Genomic DNA, 22376 nt, shown 5'->3' on the forward strand with positions numbered 1-22376 from the left:
GATTGATAAAGGTACGAGGCTTAGCCCGAATAGCTGCTGCGCAGATATCATTCATGGAAGCCCTGGAGTGGAATGTTATACATACTGCCATAGATCAAGTGGAGTGAGCTTTAACTTTTGGCATAGGTTCATTATTGAAGGAATAGATGAAACATATGCAATTCCTTAGCCATCTTAATAATGTAACCTTGGAAACAGCCTCTCCCATTTTGGGCCCAGAAAAAGAGATGAAAAGCTGTTCAGATTTACAGATAGGTTTGGTCCTGTCTAGGTAAAATCTCAATTGTCTATGTACGTCTAAGGAGTGAAGGCATTACTCTCCTCTATTGGCAAAATTCGGAAAAAACACTGGTAGACCAATAGTCTGGTTAAAGGAGAATTCAAAAACAACTTTGGGAAGAAAGGATGGATTTGTCCAGACTGATACTCTGTCTTTATGAAAGACCAGATAGGGCCTCTTGATACACAATGCTTGCAGCTCAGAGACTCTTCTGGCAGAGATAATGGCTACCAGGTCACACCGCAGCAGGTTCAAAGGGTTTTTCAGTCAAAGACTGAAGGACTAGAGAGAGGTTCCATGGTTCTACGGATGTCTGACAGGAGGCCTGACATGACAGGTCCCCTTGAGGAAAGCCTTGCAAAGATGTAAACAGATAAGAGGGGTGCCATCTATACCATTGTGGAAATTGGAAATTGCTGCTGGATTCACTCATACTGTAGAGGCAGAAAAGTACAGTTTTGTACCTACCATAAATGTAGATGCCCGATAGGTATGCATCTGCAGTCATCACATATGGGTTGTCCTGCCTCAGGCAGCCCTTCGGTTGGCCGGATTCCAAAGTCTGGGTCTGGCCTCGGCTGATGTCGCACTTTCCCCGACGTCAGAGCTTCTGGGGTATAAAAGCATCAGCCGACGCCATTTTCCTCAGTTTTTCTTGCCCCAGATGCCAGGTGCCCTCTAAGGAAGGCTAAAATTTGGAGAGATGCCTTTTAAAAAACAAATCCAAACATGCACAGTACTATAAAAACAAATACTCCATAATAGATCCCCCAGCTAGCTATAAGAGGGGTAAGTACCCAAGAAATACCACTATAAGAGTGGATAAGCACCCAAAAAATACCACAGAGGGGAAGGAGGGAGGGTAAACCTGACTACAGATGCATACCTATCGGACATCTACATTTATGGTAGGTACAAAACTGTACTATGTCCTTCAAAGATGCATCTGCAGTCATCACATATGGGTAGAATACCATAGCCAATCTGGGGGAGGAGGTACTAAGTAAAGGATGGTGTAGCTAAAATACCCTGCAGGACTGCCGTAGCAAAGCCTGCTCTGGATCTGGAATATAAAGGTAAATTGTAATGCTTGGCAAATGTATGCACGGAGCTCCATGTAGCAGCTTCTAAAATGTCCTTGGTAGCCACCCCTCTTAGGAAGGCTGTGGAGGTGGCTGTGGCTCTCGTGGAATGAGGTCTAATGTTAGCTGGCACAGTTTTTCCATGAAAGGAGTAACAAAAACAAATGCAATTTCCTATCCATTTTGAAATTGTCTGTTTGGAAATTGCTTTTCCTTGTGCCCCAGCAGCATATGCTACAAACAGCTGGTCAGTCTTTCTGTAACTTTTAGTTCTGTCCAAGTAGTAGCACAACTGTCTGTGTATGTCCAGGGTGTGCAGAAGTTTCTCCCCTTTGTTCTGTGGTTGTGGGAAGAAGGTAGGCAAGTGAATAGCTTGATTCAAAGATACCCTGGATACCACCTTTGGCATAAATGTAGGATTGGTTCTCAGTGAAACTCTGTGCTGATGAAAAATAAGAAATGGCTGTACTGCCATTAGAGCTTGTAACTCAGATACTCTTCTTGCTGAGGTTATGGCCAGAAGGAAGGCAGTTTTCCAAGACAGAAACTGTAGATCCGCAGATGCTGCTGGTTCAAAGGGAGGAAGTGTTAGTTTTTCCAACACGAAGTTAAGGTCCCAAGTAGGTAGAGGTGGTTTCCTTGGAGGATTGATGTTTTTGATTCCTCTTAGAAACTGTCTCAGGAGAGGATGAGAGAAGACAGGTGGATCAACATTGTATTCTGCTGAAATTGCTGAGGCATGTATCTTAATGGAAGAGTAGGACAGGCCGTTGTGGAACAATTCTGCCAAATATTCCAGTATGTGTGCCATGTTCAACACTGTCACATCTAGGCCCTTTGTTGTGTTCCAATTGTGAAATCTTTTCCATTTTGCTGAATATGCCTTCCTTGTGGAAGGCCGGCGAGCTTCCATAATAATATCCTTGACTCTCTGGGATAATTTATCCTGAGGAGGAGTCAAGGTATTTTCCAGGCAGTTAGTTGCAAGGTTTTTAGGTTGGAATGCAAAGTCTTGAAATTGTGCTGTGTCAGTAGAAGTGGCCATAGAGGGAGAGGCCACGGTGTCATATGTGACATGCTCTTTAACAGTGGGTACCAGTGCTGTCTTGGCCAGTTTGGAGCTATCAGAATCACTCTGGGCTGCTCTGTTCTGATCTTCAGTAAGACCTTGGTCATTAATGGGAGAGGTGGAAAAGCATAAACTGTTAGAGCTTCCCAGCTGAAAGAGAGAGCGTCCACTTTCCATGCTTGTGGGTGGTATGTCCTTGAGCAGAATTTCTTCAGTTGATGATTGTGGGGGGAGATCTATTTCTGGCCTTCCCCATGATTGTGTTATGAGTAAGAAGATGTCTGGGTGCAGCATCCATTCGTGTGCATCCATGATATTTCTGCTTAAGCTGTCCGCCAGTATATTGTCTTTCCCTGGCACAAACTGGGACTGCAGCTGTATGTTGAGTTTCAAGGAAAGTGCCCATAGGTTCATTGCCAGTCTGCAAAGAGGGTAGAAATGGGTGCCTCCTTGCTTGTTTATGTACCACATCACTGTGGTGTTGTCTGTCCTTATGAGTAGAAGGCCCTGATGAAGAAAAAGTTTGAAGGCCTCGATTGCATGTATCACTGCCAGCATTTCCTTTTGGTTTATGTGCATGCGTAGCTCCCTTTGTGACCATAGCCCTTGGATACATCTGCCCTCCATGTGTGCTCCCCAACCTTGGTCTGAAGCATCCGTAGTGATGGTTTGGTTGGCTCTTGGCTTGCTGAAGGGCAACCCACTGTTCAACTGGCAGGCTCGAGCCCACTACAGAAATTCCTTTTGGAGGCATGGAATGAGTGGGATCAAAGTTTCTAAACTGTGACTGTGCTGAGTCCATAAACTCCTTAGGTACCACTGTAATTTTCTCATATGCAGCCTTGCTTGTGGAATCAGAAGAATGCAAGATGCCATGTAACCCAGGGCCTGCAGGATTTTCCTTGCAGTCAGCTGAGTTTGTCTTGTCAGATTCTTGAAGTAATCCAGTAGTTGTTTTTGTTTTTCTTCTGTGAGAAAGGCCATTTGGGTGGTAGTGTCTAGATCCGCACCCAGAAAAGTTATTCTTTGGGATGGAACAAGTCTTGATTTGTGGATGTTGACTGTATATCCCAAGGCCTGAAGTAGGTGTATGACATAATCCAAGTCCTTTAACAAAGTTTGCTTGCTGTCCACTTGTATCAGGCAGTCGTCCAGATATGGGTAAATTTGAATCCCCTGAAGTCTGCAGTGTGCAATTACTGATGCCAGGCATTTCGTGAATACTCTGGGCGCAGTAGATAAGCCAAAGGGCAATGCTGAGAATTGATAATGCTCTGACCCTGCAAGAAATCTGAGGTGTCTTCTGCAATCTTGTCTGATAGGGACATGCAGGTATGCCTCCTTGAGGTCTAGAGTCACCAGCCAAGACCCCTTGCCCAGCATGGGAAGGAGTTGCTGTAGAGTCAGCATTTTGAATTTTGGCACAATGAGGTAAGTATTCAGTGTGGACAAGTCGAGAATAGGCCTCCATTGATTTTCTTTTCTTGGAACAAGGAATAGTCTGGAGTAAAATCCTTGGCCTTGTTCTGAAAGAGGAACCTTTTCTATAGCTTTCATTTGTATTAAGTTGGAAATTTGTTTCAAAGCCTCTGCCCTCTGATTCGGTGGCAGATTTGGCATGCCTTTTCTTTTTGGCAATGTGTGGAAATGGAACCTGTATCCTTTGTCTATTATTTGCAGTGTCCATGTGTCCCTTGTAATGCTGTGCCAATTTTTTGAAAATAAAGAAAGCTTTCCGCCCAAAGGTGCTTCTAATTGAGCCCTGGTCAGCGGAGTCAAAACAAAGTCATTGAGTCTGTCCTGGTGTAGCAGTTGTAGTTCCTGCACTACCTCTCTGGTTGGGAGGCTGCCATTGACGGCCTCTGTAGGAGCCTCTAGCTTGCCCTCTACCTCTGGCACGTCTGTTCCTGCCTCTCTGAGATCCGTCTGAGTCCGGAAAGGACCAATTCTTAGTAGGCCAATTTCTGCTGAATCTCGGTGGTTGGACTTGTAAAAAGTCTTTGACTGTTTGCACAGATTTTGCCTTTTCTTCAAATTTCTTTAAGACCTCTTGAGCCGTGGAACCAAATAATTTTTGCTTTTCCATAGGAGCATCCAAAAGCTTAGCTTTAACATGGTCTGGCAGAGATTGTTCCTTCAGCCAGGCATGCCTACGTATGACTGCACCTGTCATAGCTGACCTACATGAAGCTTCCAATGCATCATAACCACACTGCAAGAAATGGTTACTAACCTGCTGGGAGTTATGTACCAGATCCTGAAGGGATTTGCGATCAAGGGGTTCAGATGAAGACAGTTTCTTATGCAATTCACCTAACAAATACTCTTGGTACTGTATCATATGAAATTGACAATTTAATGCCCTCATGGAAAGAGTTGCAGAAGTATACACTTTTTTACCCCATCTCTCTAAAGCTCTGGACTCCCTTTCAGAGGGTAGAGGATTTCTAGCAGTGGCAGCTGCAACCCCTTTTGGGCCCTGTGAAATAGTTTCTGGATCAGCAGAGTGGGCCTTGTACAGGTGAAGATGTGAGTCCGGGACCCTGTAGTACCTATCGGTTTGGCAGGAGCCGGAGGGAGAGAGTCAGGGGTTGTACTAGCATCAGAGTACACATCAAAACAGGAGGTATAGCTAAAGGAATGGTGTCGGAAGGTTCCTGGACACCAGTTTCAGTAGGTAATTCAATAACCGACTCGGCCGGGACCTCCGGGGCAGAGGTAGTCGGTTGCGCGGTTTCGGTAATCGGAAGTACCAAGGACTCGGTTTCAGCCGAGACCGAGACACTCGCGGTAGGCCTGACCGTGGTTTCAGCTGAAACCGCGGCCCGCACGTGTCGGTCCTTGTCCTTCCGTTTTTTAACTAAATGCGAAGTCGGAGTCTCCGACGGCATCTTGTAAGCAAAACTAACCCCAAAGAATTCCTCTGCAAACTCCGACCGACGCCTTAGAGTTCGTCGGTTGAAGGAAGCACAGGCTGAACAGGCCGAGACGTCGTGGTCTGGGCCTAGGCAGGGGAGGCAGTAAGAGTGGAAATCCTTATCAGGTATTTGTTTCCCACAAGTTAAACAATTATTAACTTTAACTGACATCGGCTGAGGCATGAAACGGGGTACTTAGCTTTTTCGAAGTCTTCGGTAGCTGAATCACAGGAGCTGGCCGACCGGCACTTGCGAATTGCTTCTGCTTCGGGCACCACGCGGCAAGAAAGACTGAGGAAAATGGTGTCGGCTGATGCTTTTATACCCCAGACGCTCTGATGTCGGGGAAAGTGCGACATCAGCCGAGGCCCCAGACCCAGACTTTGGAATCCGGCCGACCGAAGGGCTGCCTGAGGCAGGACAACCCATATGTGATGACTGCAGATGCATCCTTGAAGGACATCTCCATTATCAAAAAACTTATCCAAGTACTGAAGCACTGCAGTAACCGGAACTGAATACGAGTCTAGCATGTTATCCTTGGACCAGATCGAGAACCTTTTCCATTTATCCTAATATAGTCTTCTGGTGGATGGTTTGTGAGAGGCCAGAATGATATCTCGAACAGGCGAGAAGAGATTAGCTTGCCTGGTGATCAGTGGAAGTGGAGAAACCAAGCTGTCAGCTTAAGACTGGACAGATTTGGGTGACTCAACCCTTAAGGTTGAGTAACCAGATCTGGTAGAGGGTCCAGAATCCATGGCGGGTATACTAGGTGAGGCCGAAGGAAGGGGAACCAAACTTGTCAAGGCGAAAATGGGGCTATGAGGATCACCTTGCATCTCAACCGAAGAGCTTTCTTTAGAAATTGTGGGATCACAGGGATGGGAGGATAAGCATAAAGAAGTCCCGTGGGCCAATCGTGGATCACAGCGTCCCTCGGTGACTCCCCCCTCTGGAGGAAGTAGGGCGAAATAGCTGCTGCGCTTGGTGTTTGATGGAGAAGTGAAAAGATCACAGCAAGGCTGGCCCCAGTGGCTGAGGATTACAGACACCAAATCAGGGTTGAGTGACCACTTGTGAGGCATGAGGATGCATCTGCTCAGTTTGTCCGCAATCACGATGGAGCTCCCCGGGATATGCGCTGCTATCAGAAAGCAGTTGGAAGCTATCGCCCACTGCCAAATTCTCAGGAGTTCTCGACATAAAGGGTAGGACTTAGTTCCTCCTTGCTTGTTGACATACCAGACCACTGACATATTGTCTGATGGAATTGCAATTTTCCCGGAAGGGAGAGCTGAATGGAAGGCCTGCAATGCTAACAGCACAGCTCTCAGTTCCAGAACATTGATATGCAGGTGGGCCTCTGAGGTGGACCATGTGCCTTGGACAGTCTTTCCCTGGAAATGGCCCCCCTCACCCGATCAGGGAAGCATCCGTGGTCACAATGGGTGTGGGCTGATGGGGTTGAAATGGGTGACTCCAAAGTTCTATGTCTGGCCTCATCCACCAAAGCAGGTCTTGTTTACAGGAGTTGGTTATTCGAATCTGGTAATCGAGGTGGGTGATAGTTTGGGAACCACTGACACAGAAAAAGCCATTTCAGAATCCGCATATGTAGCTTTGCTAGAGGCACTGCTGGGATTGATGCAGCCATAGAACCTAGGGCCTGACGAACTTCCCTTGCAGAGACTGCTGTTTAAGAGAGTATCACTTGGAGGTGAAGCCTCAGTCGATGGAGTCTGTGAATTGGGAGTGATACCAGACAGGACTGGGTATTGAACACTGCTCCAATGAACTCTAATTATTGTGTAGGGATAAGGTTTGATTTCTCCCAATGAATCCTTATTCCCAACAATTTTGCCAGAGAGAGAGAGAGAGAGAGAGAGACTATAATGCAGTGCTGTTACCAGAAGATGCCCAGTGGAGGCGGTAAAGAGCCAGTCGTCCAGATATGGAAACACCCAGAATCCTTTTAGTCTCAAGTGAGCTGTTACCACTGCCATGCATTTCGTGAACACTCTGGGGGCTATAGAGAGACTGAAAGCTAGGGCATGGAATTGATAATGACTGGCTCCTAGCCGGAAGCGAAGCAGACTCCTGGAGCATTTGTCCATCTTAATGTGGTAATATGCATCCCGGAGATCTATACAGCACATCCAATCGCCTTCTCTTAGAAAGGGAAGAACGGACTGAATCGTGACCATCCAGAATTTGATTTGGGTGACAGACTTGTTTAAGCTGCTGAGATCCAAAATGGGTCTCCAGTTCCCTGTCTTTTTTGGCACCAAGAAGAATCTCTAGTAAAATGCAGATCCATGCTGGTCTGGTGGGACTGGTTGGGTGACTCTTTTTTGAGACAGGTTTATAATCTCTGAAGCCGCTTCTTCCCTTTGACTGGGTGGAACATCTGGAAGTTTCTTGGAAATTTGGGCTGATAAGAAAGGGGAAAGGTGTAACCTCTGGTGATAATGCTCTGCACCCAATGATCGGTGGTGATAGACTGCCAGGCAGCTTGGTGCAGAGAGAAATAACCCCCGACTGTTTCCAGAGGTAAGCAATCGGGCTGCTCCTCAAGAGCGTTGATAAGGCTGTCTAGAAAAGGAGTCTCTGGAGCCTTGGTTACGAGGACCCCCTCTGCCTCTATAGGGGCATCTTCCAGAATTGTTACCCCCTCTGCTTCTGGGAGAATCATCACCATGTGCGTCATGGAAAGGACCCTGAGATTTCTTATGCCACATTTTTCCACTCCTCTGATTCCTGGAGAAGGTACGTTGAGGGTTGGAAAACTGTAGGGCTACGGCAGACAGGGTTTTTCTGTCTTGCTTGTACCTGACTAGCATGTCCTTCACTTTGGAGCCAAAAAGGAATGAAGCTTCAATGGGAGGATTCAGAAAGAAAAACTTGAAGGGATCCGCAAGGTCACAAATGCGCATCCAGGCATGACGTCTCATAACAATGCCCGAACCCGCTGCTCTAGCTGCCCCTTTTGTCGAATGTGACGGCAACCTGATGGACGAGTTGGATATTGATTCCAGGGTTGCGAGCTGCAAGGCCACTTTGTCCCTGACTTCGTCAGACAACTGTCCTGCGAGCGTCCCAGAGAGTTCGGAGATCAAGTCCCCCTGGAGCCTCGTAAAATGTGCCAAATAATTCAGGAACCGTATAGGAAAGGTCCCTGATGCAAAAACACCCTTCCCAAGTCTGTCCACCACCTGGAACTCTCTGTTGGGTGGGTGGACAGCGGGACTTTCCTCAGCCAAGTCCTTTTTCTTGGCCACCGCCACCAACATAACATCAGCTGGTAACCCTTTGGACCAATGCAGGTTCTCCTCGGGAGGGGAAATAAGTTTGTCTGGTCTCTGAGAGATCGCCTCAATGGAATCAGGGTTCTTCCAAGTGCACTGCATGATCAGCTGGACGAGCTCGTCGGCAGGCGGGGACACCCAAGAGGTAGAAGGTCGGGTGTGAAAAGCCTGCAGGAACGCGGACTCCTCAGATGAAGGGTTGGAGGGCTTCCAGTCACCCCTCTGCTTTAACATTTCCAGGATGTCTCCAAAGGAGACATCATCAGGAGGTGAACATGGGGACCCTTCACCATCATCGTAAGCCATGTCTTCTGATACAGACTCCTCGGGTGAGTCCATGTGCTTCCTCTTGCATGGCTTCTTTTGAGGGGGCTCCTCAGTGGGGGTCTCTGAGGAGGACACGGAAGAGCGGGTACCCTGAACAGGGGTATCCTGCGGCTTCTCTGCCCGGTGTCCTGGGGGTGGTGGTCTGTGAAAGCTGCAGCTTAGGGGGTGAAAACTGGGGTTCTGACATCAAAGGAGTGCTGCCAAAAGCAACAGCCCTCGTCATCGAGCTGAAGGCAGGCCCGCCCAAAGATGGATGGGAGTCAGGAACTGAGAAAGACAACCAAGGGACCGGGGTCACACCCCACTCCGACGAACCTGCCCCCATGGATGGAGCATCAAGTAGGATCGGCACGGACTCAGCTATCGGTGCCTAGGATGGAACCGAGAAGAGAGGTGGCTCCGTACCCCGGGCTGATGCACCCGTCTCCCAATCACCAGATTGAGGAAGGACCCGTTCACCAGGAACTGAAGACCAAAGGGACAAACTCAGAGCCAGAGTGAGATGCACCGTAGGTGCCGAGGTGATGGGTTCCAAGACGGATGTCGGAGCAGAAGGCTTCGGAACTGAGATGGTCAAAGGAGGAGTGTAAGATGGAGTCCGTGGATAAGACAACCCAAGTCCTGCAGGTGGATGGGTCTTAGAAACTGAGGGAATCCCCCTGGCTAACAACAGCTTGTCTACAAGACGCACCATGTCGTGTTCCAAAAGGCTCCTGGTGGATCTAGTGGATACTCCAGATGGAGAGTCAGGACGTTCAAGGAATGGACTATACGCTTGGCCCAGAAACAGATGTATAGAAGGGGAGTATCAGGTCCGTGATGCAAGGTCTGCCAACACCGAAGTCTCTAGTTTTGAGACCAGAAGTAAAGCGGTCAAATCCAGTGAGGTTGGTACAATGCTCGGTGCCGAAGTGACATTAGGAGCCAAAACAGTCGGTTCCAAAATGGAAACTAATGGTGTAGTCGAAGGTGTGCCCTGAGTCGAAGTGGCCACAGGTGCCGAAGTCAAAATAGGTGTAGTAAGGTCTATGATCGGTGCCGGAGGCAGGACCGGTGCTGAAACAGGCGCCGGTATCGAAGGTTTTGAGATGGTCAGAGCCGAAGAAGACGGAGCCGAAGAGGCAGATTTATGCTTTGAAGATAACTTTGAGACCTATGATTTCCCAGGCTTGCTCTGATCACCCGATAGTGAAGAAGGAAGAGAGTGGGATGTCTTTTTGTCCTTAGAAGGACGGGTTGAGACCATCGCAGAAATGGCCTCTGAAAAGGGAGATTTGAGTAACCCTTTCAGAATGAGTTTATTTTTGCACTCATTAAGAGTGCGTTGACTGAAACTCTGACAAATGTTATATGGAGGCTGCACCGAAAGGTGGGTCACTCCCAAACAGTATACACAGTCATCATGAGAATCACTGATAGGTAACTTGCCCTTACATGAAGTACAATGCTTAAAACCTGAAGTACCCTTCTTATCCGACATCTTGATCGAAAAAAAACACCACAGGCCAACTGTATAATCCAACAATAATAAAATCAACTCCATTCAAAAAAGTCATAAATATAACAATATACTGGTATGTAGAGAAAAGAAGGGAAACACCTGAATAAAAGTCAAAGCTAATAGGTTAAACAGGAGAGACAATACCAACTATGGTATTGAAGAAATACCCCAAGAGTAAGGGAGTAAAGGCCCTACCAACAATGGCACTTGAAAGTTTACCAACAGTATCAATGGACAGAGCGAAAAAACAAGGTTAGACAGAAGAAAAGACACTCAAAATACTAACTGCTTAATAAAATATGAAGATATCCAAAATTTTTCACACAAATATCAAAAAAGTTTTACTTAGCTGAGAGCTCAGCTGAAACGTGGCTTTACGGCTACGCGGCAAATGAGATCTGAGGTAACAGGGAGAATGGCATTCTGGGTAGAGACTTGGCTCGAGAGTTTTTTGGCTGGCACGAGCTTGGTAATAGGCCGACTCGGTCCAGAGGGCTCGGAACCGAACCCATCAATGATGAATGGAAAGAAGATTAACAACATCAGATCACACGTTACAGCATCCGGTGTTGGAAATACCAGCAGGAAAACAAATATTATAGCACCTGGTGCTGGAAATACCAGCAGGAAAACACATTATACTACCTTGTGCTGGCAATACCAGCAGAAAAACACAAGTTATAGCACCCTGTGCCAGAAATAACAGTGTGAAAACACACACATTATAGCACCTGGTGCTGGAAATACCAGCAGGAAAACACAAGTTATAGCACCCTGTGTCAGAAATACCAGTGGGAAAAAACACACATTATAGCACCAGGTGCTGGAAATAACAGTGGGAAAACACACGTTATAGCACCTGGTGCTGGAAATACTAGCGGAAAAACACATGTTATAGCACCTGGTGCTGGAAATACCAGAGGGAAAACAAGAAGTTATGTACTCACCATAACGTTCGATGTATGTAGTCCATCTCGCCTCACATTCTTACTCGTGGGTTCGGAGCCGAATATCGGCTTCGACTCGGCCAACTTTTATTTACTAGCTCAAAGTCTCTCATTGGCTGGGCCAAGCAGGTATCCCATGCTGCACTGCTCCATAACCCCAGATCTAGTTTGCTATGAATCCAACAATCACACCTCATGCATAACAACAATCCAATAAGGTAGAACAATATCAAGGGGAATAAGAAAAAACAAACTACCATTGAAGGGTACTCTAGCACCAATCCCAACCTCCAGATCCTCCAGGAAGGGGGCAGGTGGGAGGGTATGTAAGAATGTGAGGCGAGATGGACTACATACATTGAACGTTATGGTGAGTACATAACTTCTTGATGTTATGTAGTCCAATCTCGCCTACATTCTTACTCACGGAACAGCGTCCCCAGCACCTCTATCCTGGGAGGCTGAAAGGAAGATACTCCTGAGGACTGTGGAACCAAAGGAAGCCAGGCCTCTAGAAGCCACGTCCAGTTTGTAATGAGTAATAAGGGTGTGCGGGGAAGCCCACCTGGCTGCAACACAAATATCATCCAAAGATAGTCTGGCATGGTATGCCACAGATGCAGAAGCAGCCCTAGTAGAGTGAGCCTTGACGGGGAACGGTAGATTTTTCCCCGCTGAAGAATAAATAAAGGAAATACAAATCGACATCCATCTGGAAATGTTAACCTTGGAAATAGGGGAACCCACTCTATTTTCTGAAAAGGAAACAAACAATTGGTCAGATTTTCGTAGGTGTTTGGTCCTGTGTAGATAGAATCGTAATTGTCTGTGCACATCTAGTTGATGAAATCTAAACTCTGCCTTGTTCGAGAATTGAGGGAAGAACACTGGCAGCTCAATAGACTGATTGAGATTCACAGTAGATGTTACTTTGGGAAGGAAGGACGGATTAGGTCTAAGAGAAACTCTGTCCTTATGAAAAATTAAATACGGGGGTTTGATGGAGAGAGCTTGAATCTCTGACACCCGTCTTGCTGATGTGATGGCTATTAGAAAAGCTGTCTTCCAAGACAAAAACCTTTAATTCACAGGTGGCAGCCGGCTCGAAAGGTTGAGAAGCAAGGGCTTGCAAAACAAAGTTTAGATCCCAGGGCATGATAGGTTCTAACACAGGAGGCCGGAGTAATAAGATGCCCTTTAGAAAGGCCTTACACAGTATATGAGCCATAAGGGAAGGCTCATAGGAGGAATGAAAGTTTGAAATAGCCGCCAGCTGGACTTTAATGGTAGCGGGCGCAGAGCCCTGCTGAAAGAGCATGGACAAGAAATCCAAAACAGCAGCAATTGGGGCTGTGTAAGGGTCAATTCCTTGGGCATGAGCCCAAATAGAGAATCTCTTCCATTTACTGGAATAAATCTTCCTAGTCGAAGACTTATGAGAAGAGGATAAAATGTGCACCACCTCAGGTGAAAAACGATGAAGTCTGACTAACAACGGAAGTGGAGTAGCCAGGCTGTCAACCTGAGGGTCCGCAGGGAGGGATGGAACTGTCCCGACATGTGTGTCAGTAGGTCTGGTACTGGGTCCAGAATCCAAGGACTGTCCACAGCGAATGGATGGAGAAAGGAGAACCAGACCTGGCAAGGCCAGTGTGGGGCAATTAGAATCATCTTGCTTCCCAAGGATATGGCTTTCCGAATCACTCTTGGTAACAGAGGAAACGGAGGGAAAGCATAGAGCAGCCCGAAGGGCCAATTGTGGACTAGAGCGTCCCTGGGTGACTCCCCCTGTGGGGGAATCAGGGTGAAGTAGTTGCTGCATTTGGCATTGAGGGGATTGGCAAAAAGATCGCAGCAAGGCTGACCCCACCTGCTGAAAATCTGTTCCGCAACCAGACGGTTCAGGGACCACTCATAAGGCATCAGAATAGCTCTGCTCAGCCTATCTGCTATCACATTGGGCTTCCCCGGAATGTGCATTGCCACTAGAAAACATTGGGAAGACACTGCCCACTGCCACACTCGCATGGCTTCTCTGCACAGGGGGTAAGATCTGGTTCCTCCTTGTTTGTTTAGATTCCACACAACGGACATGTTGTCCGAGTGTATTGCAATCGTCCCCAGAGGAAGAGAGCTCTGAAGTGCCTGCAACGCCAATAACACCACTCTCATCTCTAAGACATCGATGTGCAGATGTACCTCGTGATCTTGCCACGTGCCTTGGACCGTCCTGCCAAGATAATGCCCCCCCCCACCCCATCTGGGAGGTGTCCGTGGTCACCGTGACGACAGGTGACAGAGGAACAAACGGTTTCCCCTCGTCCAGATTGGTGGAGCACAGCCACCAACCGAGATCCTGTTTGCATCGGTCCGTGAGTAGGATCTGGTGGGAAAGGGCGAGTTTTTGGAGAGACCATTGGGCAAAGAGAAGCCATTGAAGAAGCCTCATGTGTAATCTCGCTAGCGGCACTAACATAATGGTAGCTGCCATGGTGCCCAGAAGCTGAAGAACACATCTCGCCTGTACTTTCCTAAGGGGTAATAAAGCGTGATCCTGATTTTGTAATACTCTGATCCTGTCGTAAGGCAAGAAGGCCTGCATTTGAACGGTGTCTAACTCTGCACCTATAAATGTGACACACTTTGAGGGCAGCAAGGCAGATTTTTCCCAGTTCAGTGTTATTCCTAGTTGTTGAAAGAGGGTAATGGTAGCATCCCTGGCTCGGATGAGTAGATGCCTGGTGGGGGCGGAGAGGAGCCAGTCGTCCAGGTACGGAATCACTTGGAATCCTTGATGTTTCAGGTGAGCTGTCACCACCGCCAAACACTTGGTGAACACCCTGGGGGCTGTGGTGAGACCAAAGGGCAGGGCATGAAACTGAAAATGACTGGCTCCCAGCCGAAAGCGTAGGTGACTCCTGGATTCCCTATCCATTTTGATATAATAGTAAGCATCCTTGAGGTCGATGGAGCACATCCATACTTCTTTTTCCAGCAAGGGAAAATGGACTGAAGGGTGACCATTGGAACTTGGACTTCAGAACGTAGTGGTTTAATCTGCTGAGATCTAGAATGGGTCTCAGGTCCCCTGTTCTTTTCAGCACTAAAAAGAGTCTTGAGTAAGTCCCTAATCCGATTTGGTCTGAGGGGACAGGTTGGATAACTCCCTTCTTTAGCAGCTTTGAAACCTCTAATGCTGTGTGATCCCTTTGACTGGGTGGAACGTCTGGGATTCTCCTGACTGGAGGGGGGTCTGATGAAAAGGGGATGGCATAACCTCCGGAAACTATTCGTAATACCCATCGATCCTGTGTGATGCTTTCCCAGGCTTCCGGGTACAACGATATGTGGCCCCCGACTGGCTCCAGAATAGCACAGTCGGGCAACAATCAGGAACGATGGTAGGAAGAACCGCGAAAAGAATCGCGGTCTCCCGAATTGCGGGGGCCTCCTCTGCCTCTAGGGCGGTGTCTTCCAGAATAACCTCCCCCTCCCCTGCCTCTAGAGGGGGACTCACCTTGTGCGGCCGGGAAAAACTTCTGCGATTTCTTGAACCACATCTTCCCTCCCCTCTGAGCCTTGGGGTAAGGTCTCGAGGGAAGGGAAAAACGGACCCCTACAGCAGACAGGGTCTTTCCCTATTGCTCGCATCTGGTGAGGGTGTCTTTCACTTTGGTCCCAAAGAGAGAGGACCCATCAAAAGGAGCGTCAGTGAAGGAAGACTTGAAGGCCTCCACGAAATGACACAGGTGCATCCAGGCTTGCCTCCTGAGGGCTACTCCCGAACTGGCTGCCCTACTCGCCCCCTCGGCTGCATATGATATGAGCCTCATGGACGAGTTGACAACAGAATTGAGGGTAGACACCTGGGCGTTAACCGTGTGCGCTATCGCCTCAGGTATGTTACCTGCTAGAGTATCTCCTAACTCCTTGAGGAGATCTCTCTGGAGCCGAGTAAAATGACAGAGGTAGTTCAGTGACCGTAGGGTGAAGGTCGCTGACGAGAGGGTATGCTTCCCGTACCGGTCCATGCTTCTAGACTCCTTGTTAGGAGGATGGATGGAGGAAGAAGACTCGGCTACTTCCTGCTATGTGGCCGCCGCCACCACCATGGCATCTACAGAAACCCCTTTGGACAGAAACTCTTTCCTGGGGGTACAGGTTCCACCGAACCAGGATTCTCCCACACCTTTCGACAAATTAAATCCAAGAGCTCGTCGAAGGGTGGAGACACCCAGGAGGCAGAGGGTTGAGCACCAAAGGCCTTGTGGAATACCGACTCCTCCTCAGAGGGGGTTTTGGATGGCCAGTTGCCTCTCTGTCTCAATATCTCCAGGATGTCAGAGAAAGAGACGTCATCAGAGGACGACTTGGGGGACCCCTCTGACTCCTCGAGGTCGGTATTAGAAGTGAGAGACTCGCCCTGGGAGTCTATGTGCTTCCTCTTGCACGACTTCTTTCTAGGGGGCTCCTCAGGCACAGACTCTGGGGGGACCTCAGAAAGTTGGGGACCACTTATGGGGGTATCCCCAGATCTTTGGGCTCCGCCATCTACAGATAGGGGGACGTCAGAGGCTCTAGCCGGGGTGAAAAGGGACGGAATGACAGATCCGGGTGATGTAACTGACGATCTGGCCAGTGCGCTCCACATGGCCTCGAAGGCGGGTCCCCCCGAATCCAAGGACTGACCGGCCTCTGAGGCCATGACCAGGATAGGGGTCCCCCGATCCGATGCACCGAGAGGGAGGCTCGGAACCTATAGGTGTCCCGAAGTATCCCCCTCGAGCCCGACTGAGGAAACCCGAGTGCCGAACCCTGTGGACGGAGCCGACATCAGCACCGATAAACCCTTGAGGGGTATCAGAGCTGGCGCAGGAACATCACTCGGAGCGGAGCACTCCGGCTCCGAAGACAAGGAAGTGCTTGGAGGAGGAACCATCGACACAGGCATCGGGACGAGCTCCGGAGCCGACTGGGTCGGAGCCGAGAATAATTTTACCAACACCGGCGACTGCAGGAGCCTCTGTACCACCCTATCGACATCCAAATCAGAAAGCCTGGAGGATTTAGAGGACAGAGAGGGAGACTGGGATCTCTTCTCAGGAGAACCATGCCTAACACTGGGTGACCGGCTCCGAATGGGTCCCAGTAAAATAAGAGCCGACGCCGATTCCAGTACTACAGATACCTCCTGCGGCCCCGAGGACAGAGGAGCCGAGGAGGTAGAGTCAAGTTTAGAAATTTTCTCCGGGGGCTCCGAGGAGACAGACGGAGCCAGAGGTCTCTTCTTCGCCTTCGAAGCTTTAGACTTGGACTGAGAACTAGAAGTCGAGTCTAAAGACTCCTCAAACAAAGGTTTTAGGAGTCCCTTCAATATTAGTTTATTTTTCCTCTCCTGGAGCACTCTCAGACTGAAGGCGTGACAGAAGCTACAAGACTCTTGCAAATGAATAGCTCCTAGGCAGTAAACACATACGGAATGCCCATCCATAATGGACATTTTGTAACTACACTTGGAACATTTTTTAAAACCGGAAGGTTTATGTTCCTTCTGATCCTTAGACATCTTACACAATCAGACCACTGAAAACAACCTAGCCGGAAAAACAGTAAAGGCGGGAAAACTACTGATCAGACTACACAAGGCAACCAAAGAACCTCCAAGTAAAATGGTTCTTTACTAACTCACAATACAATACTTAATATTAAGCAGAACACATTTATCCAAATATACACTAACAGAAGTCTTCCACAAAAGTAAACGGAGCACTACACACAGAAAGGAGGACTAGGTCCTCTAAGTAAAACGTGCCTAGCCCACCAAACAGTTAGGGATATCAACTACACGAACAAAAAACACTACAAACAAGCAACAAGAAGAATAGCTATTAAAAAAGCTTTTGTGGTTGAACAACTAGCAAATTTCTCAAGAGAAATTGAAAAAAGACAGTACTTAGCCACACCCAAGCGAGACCACGTCCTAGCTACACAAGCGGCAAATGAGATCTGGGGTTATGGAGCAGTGCAGCATGGGATACCTGCTTGGCCCAGCCAATGAGAGACTTCGAGCTAGTAAATAAAAGTTGGCCGAGTCGGAGCCGATATTCGGCTCCGAACCCACGAGTAAGAATGTAGGCGAGATTGGACTACATAACATCACACGTTCCACCACCTGGTGTTGGAAATGTTGGCATGAAAAAGTACAGTTGTGTACACTTACCATAAATGTAGATGTTTGAGTGTATTCACTGTTGCAGTCCTGACTTATGAGCAGCAATGACTCATCCCTCTCGTAACCTTCCACTTCAGTTCCCAGGTAGCTAGGCACTTCTTGCACTGCAGATATGATGCCCTAGAGGCATCTTCCTGAGCTGCTGTCTCTGGCTCGGTCATCAGAAGGCATGCTTGGCTTAGGGAACAGACATTACCAGAGCATGTCAAATCTAAACTGCTAGATGCACCCCTGGATAAGGATTCCCTTTTTGGACCAAAGGCTGTGGCTACGATAAAAAAGATGGAGAATAATGCAAAATCCATGCAAACGTTCAAAGACTTCCTCTAACTCAAGCCACCTAGGTTCAGTAGGAATTTTTCTCACTAAACATTCATCCTTTCCCTCCCAATCAAAACTCAAGTCACAAGAAAACAGGAAGGGAAAGGCCTCATATGCAGCAACAGTAATCGCAGAGGGGAAGGCAATAGTCCTCAGGAAAACCCAGACCAGGGACTTCTAGGCCACAGAGCCCTACCACACATTATACCACCTGGTGCTTTAAATACCAGCAGGAAAACACACATTATAGCACCTGGTGCTGGAAATACAAGGAGGAAAAAAAAGTTATGTCTTACCATAATGTTCCATATGTGGTGTCGAGCTTGACTAATCCTTGACTGTGGTCTCAGTTCCAAGCCTCAGAACTGACTCGGCCATTTTTCCAGGTTGCGCCTTCCAAAAACTCTTGAGCTAAGTTCTAACCATAATGCTCCTCACAAAATCACCTCAGATCGAGTTTGTAAACAATAATGACAGACAAGAAATAACATATCAGAGGCCATATCTGTGTCTCTATCAGGAAGACAATCTTTGGAGATCCGATCCACCAACAGATCTAAGGCAGGGAGAAGGAGGGGGGAATGTCAAGGATTAGTGAAGATTGACAACACAGATGGAACATTATGGTAAGACATAACTTCTTTATCTGATGTTGTCAAATGTCACATACTCCTTGACTGTGGGACAGAGTCCTTAGCTATCTGAATCTCGATAGGTCTCATGGAAGAATATTTCTGAGCACCAACGAGCCGAATGATGCATATCCCTAGAGACCAGGTCCAGCTTGTAATGTGTAATAAATGTTTGAGGAGATGCCCATGTCGCCGCTGCACAAATATCTAAAGAAGCTCTGGCATGAAAAACTGCAGAAGCTGCTATTGCTCTAGTTGAAAGGGCTTTTACAAGTCCTAGTAGGTGCATTCCCTTTTTTGTTATAGACAAAAATGATACAGTCTCTAAGCCATTTAGCTAGAATAACTTTAGAGACTGGGTTTCTCAAAGTGACTGAATAAAAGGAAATAAATAGCTGATCAGATTTTCTGATTTCCTTTGTTCTGTGAAGATAGAAATGTAATTCTCTGTGTACATCTAGTAAGTTCAGACAGTACTCCCCTTTATAGCAAAAGTTGTGAAAAAAGACTGGGAGTTGTATAGTCTGATTGATATTTAACTCAGAGACAACCTTTCATAGGAAGGAGGGATTTGTTTGCAGGGAGACCCTGTCCTTATAAAAGATTAGATAGGGAGGTTTGCAGGATAAGGCCTGAATTTCAGATATTCTTCTAGCAGAAGTAATAGCTATCAAGAATAAAGTTTTCCATGACAAAAACTTCAAGTCACAACTGGCAGAAGGTTCAAAAAGATCACAAATAGATTGAAGTACCAGATTCAAATCCCATGGTATGGAGGATTCTTTATATGGCGGTCTGAGCATTAAGATTCCTTTCATAAAGGGTTTGCAAAGTTTATGGGACATAAGGGATGAACCATTTACACCAATATGAAAGTCAGAGATCGTAGCAAGATGCATTTGAATAGTAGAGGCTGATGCTCCTGTTTCAAAGATTTAAGTCAAAAACTCCAGAACTCTATCAATAGGTGCAGAATATGGGTCAAGACTAGAGTCTAAAGACCACTTAGTAAACATTAGCCACTTGTTAAGGTACAATTTTCTTGTTGAAGGTTTGTGGTGGGCTAGAATGATGCACTGGACTGGGGAGGTAAGAGAAGAATGCCTGGCAATCATGGGCAGTGGAGAATCCATTCAGTGAGCTTGAGATGCTGAAGATATCCAGGGTTTCCTAAACAGATGAAGCCACTGGAAGGGAAACCACCTGTCGAAGTCAGAATGGAGCAATGAGAATTATTCTGTTCTTCGACCTGTTGGCTTTCTTTAGAAACTGGGATATTAGAGGAATTGGGGGAAAGGCGTACAACAGACCGGGGGGGAATCATGAAGGAGAGCATCTCTGGGGGGGGGGGGGTCATGGAAAAGTAACTGCTGCACTTGCTGTTCAGAAGGGATGCGAACAGGTCGCAGCAAGGTTGGCCACAGTGGTGGAATATCTTTTCCACCACCACTGGATTGAGAGACCACTCGTGAGGCACGTTTTATTTGGTTTGCAATCATGTTTGAGCTACCCAGAATGTGTGTTGATACTAGAAAGTGGTCAGAAGATATTGCCCATTGCCATACTCTAAGCGCTTCTCGACAAAGAGGGTAAGATCTGGTTGCCCCTTTCTTGTTGATGTACCAGAGTACTGACATATTGCTGTTTGAATCGGAATTCTTCCCAAGAGGAGGGTTTCTTAAAATGCCTGCAACTCTAAGAGCACTGCCCTTATCTCTGGAATGCTGATATGCAAATTGGCCTCCAGCTGTTGCCAAGTGCGTTGGACTGTCTTTCCCAGATAATGCCACTCCATCCTATCTGGGACGCATCCGTGGTCACTATGGCTTGGGGTTGAGGAGGGATAAAGGAATGGTCCAACAAGATTTTGTTGGAGTGAAGCCACCTGTGACACCCCAGCACTGCCCCAGTAATCAAGGAGCCTCAATCTTCACCACTGGCAACAGTGGGGGACATACATACTGGGAGGAAGGCAAGTACACACACAGTAAAGTACAATTTCCCTTAACAGCACACAGAGACCACAGTCAGTCTGGGGCTGGTTTCTCCCTCTTTCTCCATATCTCCAATAAGACCCATCACTGGCACAACTTATAGGATTGAGATCTCAGCTGAGGGCCAATCCAAGACTTCCAGGACCCTCTCTGTCCAGTCAGTGCTTCGTGTCCCTGTCCAAGTAGCTGACACACGCACATACTCTGAGGTTTGATTTACACACACACACCTGGGAAAAGCTGGCACATGTTTACTAGCTATGCCCCCTTCTGCCCAGACTATAAGGTAGTTTTCACCACCACCAGCCACTACTTATCAGTTACTTTAAGTCCCTTAGCAAAGGGTGGCCAATCCTACTTTGTAAATTTACTATTAATCCAAATGGTAGTTTGACCAAGAGCAAGGCTATTAGGAGTGGCCTGCACAGTGTCACCAAATAAATATGCAAGTACCCTAAGAGCTTAAATATGTCTCACAAATATCAGCCACAAAGATGGGTTTAAATATATTTACTAATAAATAATAAAAGAACAAAAACATACTCAGTAAATCATCACAGTAACTTTAGAGTTCAAAATTACAGGAAATATTTAAAACAAAATTGCAGGACAGTCTCAAATAAATACAGAAAACATCTAAACTAATCTTTACTATATTTCTTACTGTAGTTAAAAGAAATTACTGTATCCTAGTTAACTTACTTAAAGCGCCAGGCAAGGCAGATGTGATGAGTGGGTTTTCCCAGCTGATGCTGCTAGGTCAAAGACAAAATAGTCTCTCTCTCAGACAGTTCTTAAATTAATATCTCAAATATTGCTGCTGGGATACATGTAACATGACATCATTTCTTGTCATTTGACTTCCGTTCCCAGGCTCAAAAACAACCACTGAGAAAGCATTTAGCATCTACCTGTGAAAATACATAAACAAAGGCTTTTCCTCAGATGTCTACAGATCCTGGTAGTCCTAAAACAATAAAACACTTCTACTTCTCAAGACTAGTAATTATCTCTCTTTCAAGGCAACACAGGGAATCCCCTAGTGTAGCCACCCTGTCTCCTGCTGACTGAAACTGAAAGCATTCTTTTGTTTAATCTCCTGTTAAAAAAAAAGGTATATATATATATATATATATATATATATATATATATATATATATATATATATATGGTTCCCTATCAGAAGCCTGAAACACTATAAGCCTGAAAATCAAAATCCTGAAAACTATAGACTGAAAATTCAAAATCCTGAAAGCCCAAAATCCTGAAACTCAAAATCCTGAAAACAAAAAATGGACATACTGACGTCATTGTGGCTTTGCTATTGTTAGCCCTGTGGTGTTGGGTCATGCGTTGGGTTCAGGTAAGTGTGCGGTTGGTTTTATGTTAGGGTTAGGGGCGGTTTAAGTGAGTTAGGGTTAGGGCGCAGGTTAGGCATGTATGCAATAGTGACAAATATTGGGGTTAGGGGCGGTTTAAGTGAGTTAGGGTTAGGGCATGGGTCAGGTGAGTGTGCGATAGTGACGGACCTTAGGGTTAGGGTTAGGGTCAGGGTCAGTTGGTAGATATTAGTGTCTTTATAGTGACATATTAGCATTATTTGTGTTTTCAGGATTTTGAGTTTCAGGGTTTTGGGCTTTCAGGATTTTGAATTTTCAGTCTATAGTTTTCAGGATTTTGATTTTCAGGCTTATAGTGTTTCAGGCTTCTGATAGGGAACCATATACATATATATATATATATAAACTGTTATAATAGTGCTTAA

The 22376-nt window shown here is 46.7% G+C and overlaps 1 protein-coding gene across 1 annotated transcript in view; it reads right to left on the reverse strand.

Moving 5' to 3' along the window:
- The window catches only part of LOC122817164 (DNA (cytosine-5)-methyltransferase 3B-like), a 1566941-nt gene that overhangs the window by 79089 nt on the left and 1465476 nt on the right, over nucleotides 1-22376 (reverse strand). The gene's annotated exons all lie outside the window — the stretch shown is intronic.

The sequence above is a fragment of the Protopterus annectens genome, chromosome 12.part0 (genome assembly GCF_019279795.1).
Source record: "Protopterus annectens isolate FY-2018-M chromosome 12.part0, PAN1.0, whole genome shotgun sequence".
Taxonomy (NCBI): Eukaryota; Metazoa; Chordata; order Ceratodontiformes; family Protopteridae; genus Protopterus; species Protopterus annectens.